We start from the raw sequence: 11,175 nt of genomic DNA, 5'->3' as shown, positions 1-11,175 counted from the left end.
ACAGTTCGACTTGGCAGTATATTGTTTCCTCATATCTCTCTGACAAAGACTTACTTGTTGTTCTGGGAGATTTTAATTTACCTGAGATTGATATGATTCCACTCTCCCTCCCTCCCATCCTCGTCACATTGTTTCATTAATGGTCTTCTTGAGGTATCGCTAACTCAAGAAAATACTGTCCGCAATAGTCGTGACAGATCAGTAGATATTGTATTTGTATTGGATTCTTCCAACTGAGATGTTTTCAGGATTGATCTCTTAGCTATCCCAGAAGACAATTTCCAACCAACTCTGGATATAACCATTGAACTTCCTCTTGGTATTATGTCTCGTTATACTGAACTTAAAAAGTTTTGTTAACTAATGATTGGTCATATCTCTATACTTGCACATACATGGACTCTATCAGAACATTCATTGATGTTGTGAATGAATTCACAATGCCATAACGATGTTAACTTAGGTTTCCTCTTGATACTGATTTTATAACATTCCCGTCTATCTGGAAGGAATTGTATATTATTCCTCTTCATAAAAAAGAATAAAAGGCCGAAGCCTCTAATTATATGGGTATAAAATTTTTAATTTCCGACAAAACAGCGACAATGCGAATAGGATATGCCCCTGTCGAAAGAATATCAAGAAATATTGCCATCATTTACATATGTATCTCGGTGGCTGTACCGATAGAGTGCTCGCTTGGCAATAGGAATGTCCCTGGTTCGATTCCCATTTCGAAATCGTCGGCTTAAATAAGGTTTTTTTCTATTTTATAATTTTGTTTTTTTTTTGTGGATTTTTTGTTTCTTTATTTTTTGTTTATTTTTCTTTTTTATTCATTTATTATTTATTTATTTTTTATTTATTTATTTATTTATTAAGAAATAGAAAAAACCAGAGGGCCGGGGCTAACTTCGACCGCGTCAAAGTTTGTATACCCTTGCAACTTTTATGGTAACTCCTTACCTATAGCCATCAAAATGGAAAAACGCTCAAGCTAAAAAGGTTAATGTTTGCGAAAGAACGGCCTACAATCTTAGCATAGGAAAAAACTAAGATATTGATCAAAGTCACTGTTTTCCACCGATCGTTCGTATGGGAGCTATATGATATAGTAACCCGATATTTATCAAATTCAGCACAGTCATTAACAGATATATTAAACTAACAAATGTTTAATTTGAAAACAATCGCGTCAAAAGTAACGAAGTTATTGACAAAAGTCACTGTTTTCGAAAGATCGTTCCTATGGGAGCTATATGATATAGTCACCCGATCTCGATCAAATTTGGCACAGTCGTTTATATGTGTAATTAACTCAATATTAAATTTTATGACAATAGCTCAGAAAATAACGAAGTTATTAAGAAAAGTCACTGTTCGTGACTTTGTCATTTGTATGGGAGCTATATGATATAGTGATCCGATCCGGCTGAATCCGAGATATACAACGCCTGCAGTATATACAAGCCTACATGCAAAATTTCAGCTCTGTAGCTCTTACGGTCTAGGAGGAGTTTGCGTTGATCCAGACGGACGGACAGACGGACAGACGGACGGACGGACGGACGGACGGACGGACGGACGGACGGACATGGCTATTTGAACTCGTCTCGTCGTGCTGATCAAGAATATATATACTTTATATGGTCAGAAATGCTTCCTTCTATGCGTTGCACACTTCTGACCAAAATTAATATACCCTTTTTGCAAGGGTATAAAAACCGTATTGGTCGGTTCACAAATGGGAATCGAACCATCGACATTCCGATCGCCAAGCGAGCACTCTATTGGTACAGCCACTGGGATACATACGAAGAAGATGGCAATATTTCTTGATATTCTTTCCACAGGGGCATATCCTATTCGCATTGTCGCTGTTTTGTCGAAAATTAAAAATTTTGGTCGAGCGAGCTGCTGAAATGCGATGTTGTACAACTTCACGTCACACACACACTACGAAGCCTGAAGTGTACACATACAAAGACAGAACGAAACACAAGCGACATAGGCCTGCCTTCGTCGTTCAGTAGTCTGTGCTAGACTGAAATTTTTTCGTAGCTGCTTGGCCCTCTCCCCACTTTACGCTCTCATTAAGTACGAGCGTTCGGGTTTTCCCGAAGTTCTCTGGGGTTCCATGACTAGGCTAGCGTTTGCAATCAAAAAATCATGAGTTTGTCCCATCTATGTGTTCTATGGTTAGTGGTCCTATCTTAGAGGTGATTATATCCTATAGCTCCTAAAGGGCTGCTTGAAGTCCTCTCCGTAATTTACCTATAAGTCACCGTAGATATAGATTAAACGCGATTTATTGGGCAAAACTAGAATCGTGCGACTATTTAAATATTTCACTTAGCCTCAAATTCGCAAACGTTACTTCAGATGCGATAGCTTTTAAATTAAACATTTCCCAGTTAAATATATCTGTTAAAGACTGTGCCAAATTTGATGACGATGGGGTGATAATATCATACGTACAGGTCTTCTCGGAATTTTACCTATAAGTCACACGATTTATTAGACAAATCTAGAATAGTGAGCCTGTTTAAATATTTCAAAATTTCACTCAGCCTCAAATTCGCATACCTGAAATTCAACTTGTTAGTATATGTTTACTAGACAGCTGCATGACTTCATTCACTTAATAAGTAAAATAGAGTATACTCGGATAGAATTGAATAGAGTGAGTGACAGACGCACAATGAGTGAGTGTGTATGAGTATTAGTATATTTTGCATGGCTAGACACAAAACCACGCGTAAGTACTTTTACATAAAATTTAAAGTTTTTCGATTTTAATTCTAATAAATTCTATATTAATTCACTTTTGAACTATTTAGTACACAGATTTCTAAAATAGGTGTAACTTTGTTGGCGGTTCCTCAAAAATTATGGATAAGTTTGTGATTTCATCAAGTAAGTGTTTCCAAGCTAATTTTTTCTTATTTGTTCATAATTGTTTTTGTATTTTAGATAAAAGTGCATCATCAGCTGCCTCAACATCTTCAGCTGCCTCATCGATATTAGCTGCCTCACCATCAACATCTGCCTCGTCGTCCGCTGTGGTTCCGCATCCAGACGAGTTGCCTTGCAAGCGAAAAAAATGCAGCTCTCAGGTATGGGACTACTTTGAAAAATGTAAAAGTAGAAATTTCGCAAAATGCAAATTATGTGGCAATGAGTACAAAACGAGCGGGAACACGTCTAACATGCAAGAGCATTTAAGGCGTGCCCACCCGCTCAAATTAAGTCAACTTAGCGAAAATGTGCCAAAAATTGACCAATTTGTTCAACGGTCCGAGCTTTATGAACCTACATCTGAAAGAAGGGCGAAATTGGACAAGTGTTTGACTCAAATGATTGCGAAAGACTTGCAACCTTTCAGCGTTGTAGAGGATGAAGGGTTCAAGTGCTTTGTAAAAGCCTTAGATCCGAGGTATTCTCTACCGAGCCGCACAACATTAAAAAACGTCCATATGAAGACAATGTTTGATGAGATGCAATTAAAGCTAAAAAACAAGCTTAATACAATCGAGCACTGTGGGTTGAGTACAGATTGCTGGACATCTCGAGGCAATAGTAACTACATAACTGTAACGTGCCATTTCATTGACGATGACTTCAAGTTAAAGGCGGCTGTATTGGCAACACAGCCCCTTTTAAACGAAGAAAACCACTCAAGTGCCAACATTAGCGCAACGCTGAAGGAAATAAGTGGCTGGAGAAATCGTCAGCCAAAAAAGAAGCAGTCTAAAGCCAAAAGCTGTGAATATGCTTCTAGCCTTGAAGCAGAACCAATGGATTTTGGAATAAATCTCGAATATTTTTGTTTTTTTAAGTTGAAGTGTTACGTAATTTTATTTTTCTTTTTTTGTTATTTTATTTAGTTCTAAGAGTTTTAAGTATTTATTTTTATGTATGAAATGACTGAACATTCAAGATACTCATTTGTTTAATAGTCTTAAGATGAAATGAAATGAATTGCCTTATAATTTTAAGTAACATATCTTTGTGATTTATTAAAATGGCACGAAGCCAATATATTATATTGAAAAAATATACAGCGTTTGTTTTTGAACAAGTTGTTATTACTTAAAAGAAATTTCGATGGAACCATCGATCCTATCGATGGTTTATTCCATCGAGCTTGAAAATATCGATGGACCAACCATCGATGGTTTTGCAGCTCTAATAAATGCTACATAGTCAATGCCAGCAAAACTCAAAAATCTTCCCCGGTTGATGTGAGTTCAGAAACTAAACAGGAAGGCGTAGCTGTTGCCACTGAATGGGTTGTCAAGAACTGCCGCCCATTAAAAATTATAGCAGATTCCGGACTAAACAAATTTGCATCATTTTTAATTAATGTTGGTGCAACTTATGGTCCAAATGTAGACGTGGATAAATTGTTACCACATCCAACAACAGTTTCCCGGAACATAGCAGCGATATTTGACTCGCACTTTGTTCCAATAAAAGAGGAAATTGTTAAATACAAAGTTTTTGGATATGCAATCACTAGCGATATATGGACAGATAACTTTTTAAAAGATTCATATTTATCGTGCACTGTGCATTATGTAAAGGAAGGAGTACTCGTTGATAGACTCATGGCCATGAAATCAATGAAAGGAATGTCCTGCACAGGTGTGTTAACTTAATGAACGAGTGTACATGATTTTAATAAATTTTTCCATAACTAGGTGCAAATATTCGGGCAAAAATAGGCGATATCTTAAAAAACTTTGAATGTGATCTTGAATTGGACAACCCCGTAATCGTTACAGTTACACAGTTTACTACCTGCTTAAATCAGTTGAAATTAATTGGATAGAACTGACAACAATATTAAAAGATAAGAACCAGACCAATAGAATCGAAGGTATTAACGTCAACCACTTAGGTTCCGTTGTTCAAATTCTAAAAGAGTTCGAAACCGTCTGAAAAAAATTGGAGGCAACCAAAAGTCCAACAACACATTTAATTATTCCAAATTTAAACAAATTAAAGAAAATCTGTCTGTCCGATTCCAATGATATTGTAATTATTCAAGCTCTAAAGTCCGCATTGTATACTCAAATTTTATCGACAATTGAACCAAATTGATTAAAATATCACAAAATATCCCTATTTCTATTTTCACCCACAAACAAATTGGTACAATTTTCTCCGCATGAAAAGGAAACCGTAATTGACGAGTGCAAACTAATTATGGAACGTTTTTTAAAAAACAGTGGGTCTAACACTTTACAAATACCAATGACGAATTTGCTGATTTTGTAGAGGTTCAACAAGTTGACCCGAATAATAACCAAATTGACCAAGAAATAAAAGGGTACTCCAATATAAATGTACCGTACAGCACAAATTTCGATGCACTGGCTTGGTGGGACATGCACCAAAAATTTTTTCCTTTATTGCACAAAGCAAGTTGCAATATTTTTTGTATACCGGCAAGCAGCGCGGCGTCTGAAAGAACCTTTTCAAACGCAAGAAATTTAATTACTGAAAAACGCTGCTTAATTGCTGCAAATGCAGATATTAATAAAATAATGTAATCTATCTATGTATTTGCTTTCGTTTTTATGGGTTTTGAAGTGCAGATTCTGTACGCACAACAAAAAAACAACAAAAATGCTGTGTCGGCACCTGTCATTCGGATACATTCGAAACATACTTACTTATACTCACTTATACTCTCTGTTTTAACATAGTACGGCCGAGTATAAAGCAAGCCTATCCACTCACTCATACTTATTCCGTTTCGCACTCATATTCACTCAATTCAATTTGAGAGTAGTATATCCGAATGTCACTTTTTTGACATTCATGCAGATTTCTAATGTTTACTAACTAATTTTAACGGAAGTCTTATATTATTCGTTCTTTAACGTTTATGTAGATTCACTATTTTGTAGTGCCCAGTTTCTGCCGTTAGTTTTATTTTTAAATTTTAAGACATTAGTTTGTAATTCAGTAAGTGGTGGGTAATTGTGTCGATAAAAATAATCAGGTAAGCTTAGAAGTTCGATTGTTCTACTAGTGCAACCCTAGCGAAGTGGCATCATGCGCGATCACATGCATTGGTCACACTCCTTTCTGACGAACTTCCGCCCTGGCTAGACGCCTAATCCACGCTGCTCCTCCAGAGAAAAAATATAAAAATTTTAAATCTGAAATTTTCTCGGCCATCAAGCCGAATTATTAATTAAATATAAATCTGGAGCATCCTGGACAACAATTATTATAAAGTTTTGTGAATCTTATTATCGCAAATTTATTTTTTGTGGATATTTAAATCTTTGGAAGTTTCTAATAAGTTCTTTTGAAAACTTAGCCATAATCAAATTGAATGCTGAAAGCCTAAGCAAGGAATTTTATATTTGAATTCCGAGAATATGCCAGGGATAATTTTTGAGACACCGTGGGCTCAAAAGCTGCACACCGGAAGGGAACAGAGACATTTCGACAAAGTCAACCAGCTTGGAATAGCCGGCCGAATCGGATACGGGCAGAGAAGTTTCTTCGTTGCGGATTGAGAGTCCCTTAGACCGTATTTGTTGCGTAGGAATGTCAGTCGCGAATAATCCGCAAATAAGAAAAAGGTCCCTCAAGTACCGTTAAGCTAACACACAATATTAAAGAAAAAGAAAATTGCCAATCATTGTTGAAAAATTAAAACGATATTAAGAATCGCCTTTGACTGTGGGAGCGAGCCTGCAGTTTTTTATAATTAATATCGTAATTTAAGTTGGAGACTTCTAAATTCCAATTGACATTTTCATTTTTGAATATCTATAAGTTTATTTATATCCACCTTACAATTAAGATTCAACAAAACAAAACATATTATCCCTAATTTGGCTTTTGGATGCCTGAAATGATCCAATTATTTAATTTGATTACCGTTTACTATAAGAATCGTCATTTTAGTTTAGTTAACGTAACCCTTGTGAATAAATATCATTTTGTAATGTTTGCGTAAAAGTTGTGGGATTTTTCCTGTAGCGAAATGTGAGCGGTGAGCTAAATTGTGTTGCGATTTTCCAGAATCTTGCGAAAGGAATATCATTGGTTGAGACGGTTTAGACGTGAAGCTATAATAACATCCTCATAGCTTCCCTATTCGTGCGATACTAATATACTCTTTTTCTCTATCCTTCTAGTTCATCTCTTTTGATTAAGTAATTGTGTAATATTCATGCTCTAGGGACTTTCTTTTGTTCTATGTACTACGGGTGTATTGAGCAATGCTGGTCCAAAGAACCCACCAAAGACTGTTTGCTAGCCGACAGCCGGAAGTCCCACCCGGACCGAACTTCTCGATATATTAAGCCCGTAGATGTGTTGGCTTTGGCCTAATTTGTGGTACTCTGGTTATTTTTATACCCATGCAAGAAGGGTATATTATGTGCAACAGAAAGAAGCGTTTTTGACCATGTTAAGTATGTGGGAATGGATAAAAGGACGAGAAGCGGTCGATCGTATTGAACTAGTTCAGAGGTGTAAAAATGAAAAGTTTTCAATGATATCAATGACAAACAATCGATCTATAATAAAACCAGAGGGCCGGGCTAACTTTGACCACGTCAAAGTTTGTATACCCTTGCAACTTTTTTGGTAACTTTTTCCTTACCTATAGCCATCAAAGTGGAAAAACGTTTTATCTAAAAAGGCTAATGTTTGCGAAAGAACGGCCAACAATCTTTGCATAGGAAATAACGAAGATATTGATCAAAGTCACTGTTTTCCACCGATCGTTCCTATGGGAGCTATATGATATAGTAACCCGATATTTATCAAATTCGGCACAGTCATTAACAGATATACTAAACTAACAAATATTTAATTTGAAAGCAATCGCGTCAAAAGTAACGAAGTTATTGACAAAAGTCACTGTTTTCGACCGATCGTTCCTATGGGAGCTATATGATATAGTCACCCGATCTTGATCAAATTTGGCACAGTCGTTTATATGTGTAATTAATTCACCAATATTAAATCACGACAATAGCTCAGAAAATAACGAAGTTATTGAGAAAAGTCACTGTTCGTGACTTTGCCATTTGTATGGGAGCTATATGATATAGTGGTCCGATCCGGTTGAATCCGAGATATACAACGCCTGCAGTATATACAAGCCTACATGCAAAATTTCAGCTCTGTAGCTCCAACGGTCTAGGAGGAGTTTGCGTTGATCCAGACGGACGGACAGACCGGACAGACGGACGGACGGACGGACATGGCTATATAAACTCGTCTCGTCATGCTGATCAAGAATATATATACTTTATATGGTCGGAGATGCTTCCTTCTATGGGTTGCACACTTCTGACCAAAATTAATATACCCTTTTTGCAAGGGTATAAAAATAAAATACTGTAAACTCTCTACTTTTTCAATAATTAATCCCTTGTGATTGCCTTTATATTTTCGGATTTTATTTCTTATAAATTAATTGCACATGTGGTCTTATTGCCTATATTTCGATATAGTGTGCCCGTACCCCACCTTAGTATATTATACCCTTTTAATGTGACCAAATTCGGTTAGCGGGCTTATTTAAAATAATCTTAATGTTTACATTCGGCCAATCCTGACATTTGATCGACCTCGAACTTACAATATAACATACAACAAACAAAATACATACATATTACATATTACAAAACAGAAACTCCCAGTTTTATCACATGCATACTCGGTTAATTTGTCTACTAAGGGGCTTCGTTGATCGCAACCAAACAATAACATTGACGGAGTGTTACCGGTACTACACTGCACTGAGTTATTATATAATAGCGAACTCCACACGATTAACTAATTTATACCAATCGGCATGGGCAAAAGGTTTTGACAGCTTTCCCAACATTGGGGTCAACACACGGTTCACACGCTCGACCTGCCCGTTGGCTTGAGGTGCAGAAGTCGCTACTTTAATGTGGTCAATACTTCGGTCTTCTACAAATTCAAAAACTCAAACGACGTAATACACGTACCTCTGTCGGATATAACTCTTCTTGGTCGGCATAATAATCAATTTTTCTAACACGGCGGTAACTTCTTTGGTACTAGTGGAATTTACGGGATACAATTTCACAAACTTTGTAAATGCGTCAATCACTACCAAAAGGTGCTTTCTTTTTGATGTACCACTCGGTAAAGGACCTAAGAGGTTAATATGAATAGTATCAAATGGAATCGGACTCTTCGGAATACTATGTAAGGTTCTATTACGTATAGTTGTTGGAACACTATGTACAATACACGGCAGACAATCCTTCACAACGGAAACGAGTGTGGAGGTGCCTTGAGTAAAACTTGCAGCTCAAAAGAATTCACTGCTTGATTGCAGAAAGAAAGTTCACCACAGTGGTACATTTCATTTCATTACATTTAAATTTTTCTATTAGGCCAATAGCGGATAATGTCATGTTGACAATTGACTTCGGGTCTAAACGACGATCAAAGCAAGGCCCAGAGCATAGGCGAACTATCTTGATAAATTCGTTTGAAATTGGCAAACGAGCGGAACAATCCTTTGCAGGAAGGGAATAAATTAATATATAATTTTATTTGTATTTGAAGTAAACAAGTAATTTTTAATCCCAATATATACAAACCATACTTCATGGACTTGCGGTGATAAAAAGAAGCCAAGTATATTGGTGTCATCTATGTAGAGATATAATTCTTGTGTAAGTGCAAAATTTCTTTTTTAAGCAGATGAATTTAAGCAGATGGAAATTATACAGCTGTCTAGAAAAAAAATGGCACTAACGACTTTTATATACATATTCTTTCAAGAAAAATTATAATACATTAATCTCATAACTTTCAATATTTAAATTTGTCTTATTTTAAACAGAATTCACTGAATTATGGTGTAAAACATTTTCAGTCAATTATTCCAAACGGTTTGGAAAATATTTAACATTTACGGTGAGTGTAAGGGGGGCGCTAACCTGATGACACGCAGTGTATGTATATAATTTTTTTTGTTGTCAGACAATGTAAAGTCCAAATTTTGGTATCAGTGATTTGCAAAGCCAGAAAACCAAGAAATTGATGTTGGATAGTACAACCGAAGAAGTTATTCACCGAAGGGGGCGAAGCAATTGCATTAGCGACCCACTGATCAGTTAAATTTCGCTACGACACCGGCAAGTGCTACGGCAAGCGGTAAGAAATAAGAGAACAACGAAAGAAACACGCAGCCCAAAGAAAATGAATAAGAGTAAAAAAACAAGTGATTGAAACAAGAATGAAAAGCAAAAAGAAAAAAATTAAGTCAGATAAAAAATTTTAAAAACAATTGAAAACGAAAAATTTGTTAACTTCCATTTGTTGTGTATAAATCTATATATATACAGTAAAAAATCCGATTTTCCCGATTTTTCTAATAAGTTCTTTTGAAAACTTAGCCATAATCAAATTGAATGCTGAAAGCCTAAGCAAGGAATTTTATATTTGAATTCCGAGAATATGCCAGGGATAATTTTTGAGACACCGTGGGCTCAAAAGCTGCACACCGGAAGGGAACAGAGACATTTCGACAAAGTCAACCAGCTTGGAATAGCCGGCCGAATCGGATACGGGCAGAGAAGTTTCTTCGTTGCGGATTGAGAGTCCCTTAGACCGTATTTGTTGCGTAGGAATGTGAGTCGCGAATAATCCGCAAATAAGAAAAAGGTCCCTCAAGTACCGTTAAGCTAACACACAATATTAAAGAAAAAGAAAATTGCCAATCATCATTGTTGAAAAATTAAAACGATATTAAGAATCGCCTTTGACTGTGGGAGCGAGCCTGCAGTTTTTTATAATTAATATCGTAATTTAAGTTGGAGACTTCCAAATTCCAATTGACATTTTCATTTTTGAATATCTATAAGTTTATTTATATCCACCTTACAATTAAGATTCAACAAAACAAAACATATTATCCCTAATTTGGCTTTTGGATGCCTGAAATGATCCAATTATTTAATTTGATTACCGTTTACTATAAGAATCGTCATTTTAGTTTAGTTAACGTAACCCTTGTGAATAAATATCATTTTGTAATGTTTGCGTAAAAGTTGTGGGATTTTTCCTGTAGCGAAATGTGAGCGGTGAGCTAAATTGTGTTGCGATTTTCCAGAATCTTGCGAAAGGAATATCATTGGTTGAGACGGT

General features: G+C 36.1%; 1 long non-coding RNA gene across 1 annotated transcript; it reads left to right on the top strand.

The window, feature by feature from the left end:
• The first annotated feature begins 2,733 nt into the window (after positions 1–2,733).
• Positions 2,734–3,171, top strand: LOC124462030. The gene is made up of 3 exons (XR_006955357.1): positions 2,734–2,758; positions 2,841–2,916; positions 2,974–3,171. It is a non-coding gene; the product is annotated as an uncharacterized LOC124462030 (long non-coding RNA).
• Positions 3,172–11,175: the final 8,004 nt, after the last annotated feature.

The sequence above is a fragment of the Drosophila willistoni genome, unplaced genomic scaffold (genome assembly GCF_018902025.1).
Source record: "Drosophila willistoni isolate 14030-0811.24 unplaced genomic scaffold, UCI_dwil_1.1 Seg846, whole genome shotgun sequence".
NCBI lineage: Eukaryota > Metazoa > Arthropoda > Insecta > Diptera > Drosophilidae > Drosophila > Drosophila willistoni.
This window is presented reverse-complemented; position numbering and strand designations above follow the sequence as displayed.